The sequence below is a fragment of the Podarcis tiliguerta genome, assembly GCF_965153285.1.
Source record: "Podarcis tiliguerta genome assembly, chromosome: 17".
Classification (NCBI taxonomy): Eukaryota; Metazoa; Chordata; class Lepidosauria; order Squamata; family Lacertidae; genus Podarcis; species Podarcis tiliguerta.
The window spans coordinates 24,402,775-24,408,779 of record NC_139550.1 but is presented as its reverse complement, the minus strand read 5'-3'; positions in this window follow the sequence as shown (position 1 = coordinate 24,408,779).

The window sequence follows — 6,005 nt, the reverse complement described above, 5'->3', positions numbered from 1 at the left end:
GATTTCCGATTTCCAGTTGTTTAACAGTAGCAGAAACACTCCTCCCTCTGCATCCCAAAAATTAAGTTGCTGAAATAGAGAAAGCTTTGGGAATGCGAACCAGGAATAGATTTTGTGTGAAAGGGCTGTGAACTCAGTTCTGGTACTGAAAACAACTTCTGGGCTGGGATGCACCAGTGTGGTGCACCAGGTGTTCCTTAACTGTAAGATTATGCCAGTGCTGCTTTCTAAGCAACTATTTTGCATTAGCCTCCAGCTGATAGCCCTTTGGGTTCTTGAAAAAAATAAAGTAGATCTCATGGAAGTCCATTCTCTTCCCTAAGGAATATTTCAGTGTTTATATACATGGTGATTCCTCAGTTTTCCATGTAGTTTTAAAGAGAACAAAAGGTATATTGGTATACTTGTTTCCATCACTTATACTTCTCAGTTATTTGTTAAACAAATGTCTCTTATTTTAAAAAATATTCTTATTATCACAACTGTTATTTACATCAGGCATAGGCAAACTCGGCCCTCCAGATGTTTTAGGACTACAACTCCCATCATCCCTGGCCACTGGTCTTGTTAGCTAGGGATGATGGGAGTTCCTAAACATCTGGAGGGCTGAGTTTGCCTATGCCTGATTTACATTATGGCCTACAGTGTTGCAATATAGTCATAAAAACTAGCATTGGTGATTGCCTGTTATTAAAGGATAACTGTTTCCTTGTACTTTCAGCTTTAAAGTTATAGGGAAGTTAGCACCCCACTTCTAACCATTGTGAATGGAACATGCCCCCTTTTTGCTCTGGGAACGTTCCTGGGATTGCAGGATTGGGGTGGACCTAAGATGGCAATTCCCCAATAGAACAGCTCATGCAAAAACTGATTGAACTCACAGGAGTGTTCAGCCACCCAAAAGAGAGAGAGTGCATCGTGCCTCTTCAGGACTCACTGCGCTTGACAGTCTTTCTTAGTAAATGATAAATTCTGCCACATTACCTTGTATGTAATTTGCATCATTCGCTTATGCCTGATATATAGATGCAGCAGATTTATCTGCCACGAGAAGTTCTCAGAATAGTGATTTGTGCACAAGCACAGAGGGAGGCTTTTTAAAAAGCATTTCATTCTCACTCAGACTAAAAGTATGCTTCAGATACAACGTTTTGATGTTTGGGATGTTGACAATGCTAGCTAGCTGAGAAAGTGGGATGGTTGCATTTTAATTTTCTATCTCACCTTACACTATAACTGCAGGCTGTCTCTGACTCCACCCCCCCCCCCCGGGGACTTTATACAAAAGCAGTTGTAAGATTATTGCATGTCAGTACAATAAAAATATAGCTGAAACGTGTTAGAAGTATACATTGGTACTGTGCTTTTCACTAGGACGTCGAGTGATGGAAGAGAACAGGAGAAGACGAAGAGCGCCGTCTCTGAAAATGAGTGAATGCAGCCTAATTTTTGTAAAGTACATATTAAAGAGGATTATAAGGGTTTGCATTTGAAAACTAGATCGCGGAAAGTTTAAAATAATTTTATAAGCATAGTATTTTAATGTGTACAATTTTTGTGGAGTTGTGAAGAGAATCTCTTTAACGTTTGTCTTTAAATATTTAAAATCCTGATAGCATATGGCCCAGTATTAACAGGCAATACTCACTTCATATATAAAGACCAAGTTGATTTAGAGACTGAACAGTGCTTGTATGTTTTGAATTAGTACCGTAGCATATGTTTACCTGACTACTGTATGTTCACTTTTTAGTTAATGACAGAAAAATAACATTCTTTTAGAATTGCCAAATTGCTCCACTTGTATAAATCTATTTTCTTCCTGTTGTCTGTGCATAGTTTTCAGAGTTGTTGTTTGCCAAAGTGTCTGTTCACTGTGTTTTGTAAGAAGCCAAGAGCATTTTGTAGCAGCTAAAATGTTACGTACGAGTATATTCAGTCAGTCCTTTATAAAGAAGTTGGTTTTGTTCTTGAAAGCTAATTGTGCCAATTTAATATGCTCTGACTTTCTGTGGTATGCTTTTGGTATTGTAGATATCTTACTAAGGAAACTCAAGTTTCTATTGGAATTATTGATGCACATTTGTCGCAAACACTGTCTTGAAGCATTTTGTTTTAAAAAAAATAAAGTTTATGCAGAAAAGGCAGCTCTGTATATTTTAATGAGAAATCTTCCCTTTAGTACAGAGTCAGAGAGACTGCTCACTCAGTGAAAGAGGCTAATTTACCTATTTAACTGGTTCCTCATCTTTCATAGACTGCTATTCAAAAGGAGCCCTCAGAGGCACACATTCCTGTGTTTCGTAGCCGAGGTAAGGATTTGAACACGGTCTTTCTGGGCGCTGTAAGACATTCTAACTACTATAACACTTTAGCTCTCATTTGGCATTTCTTTTCACAAAACTTAATATTACTGAAATAGTTCTATATATCAGACAGAAGAACTTGATAGGAAAAAAATACATGATGCAAGCATGTAAAATGGAGGTTGCTAACCTTTTTGGCCAAGAGAGCATTGGGAATTGTGAGGAAGTGGGTGCTAGTAACAAGATGGCTACTGTAGGGTGTAGCAGAACACAAAACAAGTGTCGTGGCCATAGAATGGTGCAAGCATTGCCCTGGTCAGTGGAAAGAAGAGCCTACAGCTGCTGCTGCTGCTGCTGCTGCTGCTGCTGCTGCACTCGCTGACAAAGAGAAGCTCTTTGCACATCTCATTGCTTCAGAACAGAAGAGGTGATTGGTGCCCAACCAGTGAACTGTGGGCATTGCACAGTCATTTAAAAAAAATGTTTAAGGGGGGTTGTTCAGGGTTGGAGAGGCTGAGGCAGCACAAAAGAGGAAATAAATACTGAGAGCTTTTGTGAGTGCCATAGGAGGTACCAGTGGGCGTAAGGTGCCTGAAGGTCCTATAAAAATAAAAGGTAAAGGACCTGTGCTGGTGGCCCCAGCTTACAGAGCCATCTATAGGAATCCCAAGCTGAACACTTAGGTCTGGATTCAAAGAAGTTGTTGCACTAGCAGAAGCCTGCACAACAAGTGCTGTTAGCACAATGAGACATTTACTTCCTCTTCTGCAACACACACCTCATCTGCTCTGGAGAATCCCAGAAGATCACATTGCTGATTCTGCGCTGATTCTGCCCGGCAAGCTGAAATGCTTGTGCTGATGGAATGATCTTACCATGACCCCAAATCATTTCCAAGGCTTGAGTAAACATCTGTGATTTAGGCAGACAACCAAATGAAGAGTGTCAGGTTCAGTTCAGAGTGGAGGGGATTCCACAAGCACTGCAACCTCCTCTGCCCTTCCTGGTGACCTGATCCAGTGGCTTCATTTTGCTCAGGTGTGGGGAACCTCAAATGAAGCTCTTGCCCAGCACTGACTGGACTCAAACTTTCCTAGCTTCATCAAGGTTACTGTTTCATGTAGCTTCAGCCCATCTCCTACAATCAATGTCTGATAAACTTGTTTCAGGAAACATTCTAAAACGGTAACCAATATGGTGCTCCCCAGATATTGTTTGGACTCCCAGCTGTTATCTTTGTTGATGCCGGCTAGGACTTTTGGGAATCTAAAAAAAGTTCTAACAACTTTTTGAGATCCACAGGTTCCCCAGCCCTGATACAGATGTTAAATACTATGTGCATATTGATCACAGGTATCCCTTCAATATACGTTACCTTCAGTCTGTAACATGTTGGGGGACGTCATACATAGGTCTACATCAGTGATGGCCAAACTTAGTCCTCTAGCTGTTTTGGGACTACAACTCCCACCCCTAGCTAACAGGACCAGTGGTCAGGGATGGTGGGAATTGTAGTCCCAAAACAGCTGGAGGGCCATGTTTGGCCATCACTGGTCTACATGCTGTGAAAAGAAAACCTTGCTAAAAGAGATTAAAACAAAGTAACATTCACTTGGGATAACACAATGCTCATCTTACAGTTAAAATCCAGTATTCTGTTTTTATTTGAATTATTGTGATGTAGAAGTTGAAACACTGAGAAGAAAATCAAAGCTTTAGGGTTTAACAAATATCAAAACTTTGTGATGCCTGAAACCTTGGATATATTTCATCAATGCATTCTGAACAGGATTATATCCTGTAATGATATATAGTCGTACCTTGGATCTCGAATGCCTTGGCTCCCAAACGATCGAAACCAGGAAGTAATTGTTCTGGTTTGCAAATGTTCTTTTGGAACCCAAATGTCTGACGGTGCTTCCACAGCTTCCAATTGGCTGCAGGAGCTTCCTTCAGCCAGTCAGAAGCTACACTTTGGTTTTCAAACATTTTGGAAGTCAAATGGACTTCCGGAATGGATTCCGTTCGACTTCCAAGGTACAGCTGTATTCTAATATTGCTTCTGAGACAGCAGGTGGCACCATTACATTATAAGAAGTCTGTGCTTCAAAATACACACCCAGTGCCTTGAAATAGCAGCCATTTAAAGTAATTAAAATTTCAAACAAAGCTTGATTGCAGGTCAGGTTTTGTCTTCTCATCTCTAGTCGATTGCAGGTGGTTTACTTGTCTCAGTACTCCATGGGTCTTGATGGATTCTAGGTTAGCCGCCATTTGTATAGACCCCAGCCCGTAATTGCATTGTTTATGGAACCATGGAGCCTGGATTTTATGCATAATAGACTAGCGAAGAATATCCAGTGGCACTTTCTAACCTAGTTTTTCCAAGGCTGATGGTTCCAGCCCTGTTATCTCTGTCTAAATTCTTCACACCTTTCTTCCATTCACTACATATTATGCTGCCATGGCCACCCAACTTCTATGTATGGAAGAGCAACAATGCTCCTAGAAGAGGTCTGTAGTGTCGCAATTTCTCCTCCAGCCACACTCCAAAACTAAGCAAGGCTGGCTGTTTCAAAAACCATGCAGGTGAATGCTTAAGGGATAAAATCAACAGGTGCAGGAGGGACTAAGCACTCCTTACTGCCCACTGAATCTCTCTGCAAATGCTCACCCTTATAGTGACTTAAATTTGCACGTCCTACAATCTCAGAACGACCAAATTTTTCATCAAACCCCTTTTATCTTTCAATGTTACCTGTTAAAACTGAATTTACCTGTTACTTTCAGCAACAAATTCTGCTTAATAGTCTGCATTTTGGGTGATTTCGCACCTCTGCAAAAAGCAACTGTAGTAGAACGTTACAGGAGGAAGAATAAACATTACCACTTAACAATTCCAGGAATGCTTATCTGCAGCTAGGTGTAAAAATGCATAGGCAATTACTACCTAAAGCTGGGGGCCGAATGAGTACTTCCATTGGGCTGGAAGAGAGACTTGTTATCTATTTCCATGGCCAGCATACGCAGAATAAATGGTGAAAAATATAGAATCATAGAAAAGCAGGAATCGCAACATACCGTCCCCAATCCAATTTGACACCATGCATGTCTTCACAGAGCTCTGAGATTATATAGCTCTTTGGGTATAGAATGATTTGTAGTGAGAGGACACTCAGCCATGATTATGAACAGCCATAGTTGTCAGGTAGACAGAGAAAACTAAACTGACAGTTCTTGATGAACCCAGAATTTATTTATTTTTTAAAGGTGCTATTTCCCCACTATATGGGCTTTGACTTTGTGACCACTAAATGGTCATTAAACAAGTAGCCAAAACATTAGTACCCAGCTGGTGTGAGAGAAATTTAATTAGAACCTGGCAGCTGGGTCCAATACCAGGTTTGACTCGGTGGACTCGTTCAAAAGAAAATACTAAATGAAAAACAGACCCATCTGTCCTGCAGAAGCTCCAGGGATTCATGGAATTAAGGGAGCAATGTTTTCCCCCTGTAATTTATCATTCATTGTGTAAACTCAATATAGCACTGAAGGTCACCGTATCTGAGGTGCAACAGCCACAGCAACAAAATATGATTTCAGTAACATACCCCTTTCGCCTTTAGGTGATGAACGGTCCAATACAAGTGATTCTTGCTCAGCATTCTAATGCCACATTTTACAAAACGTAGAGCGAGC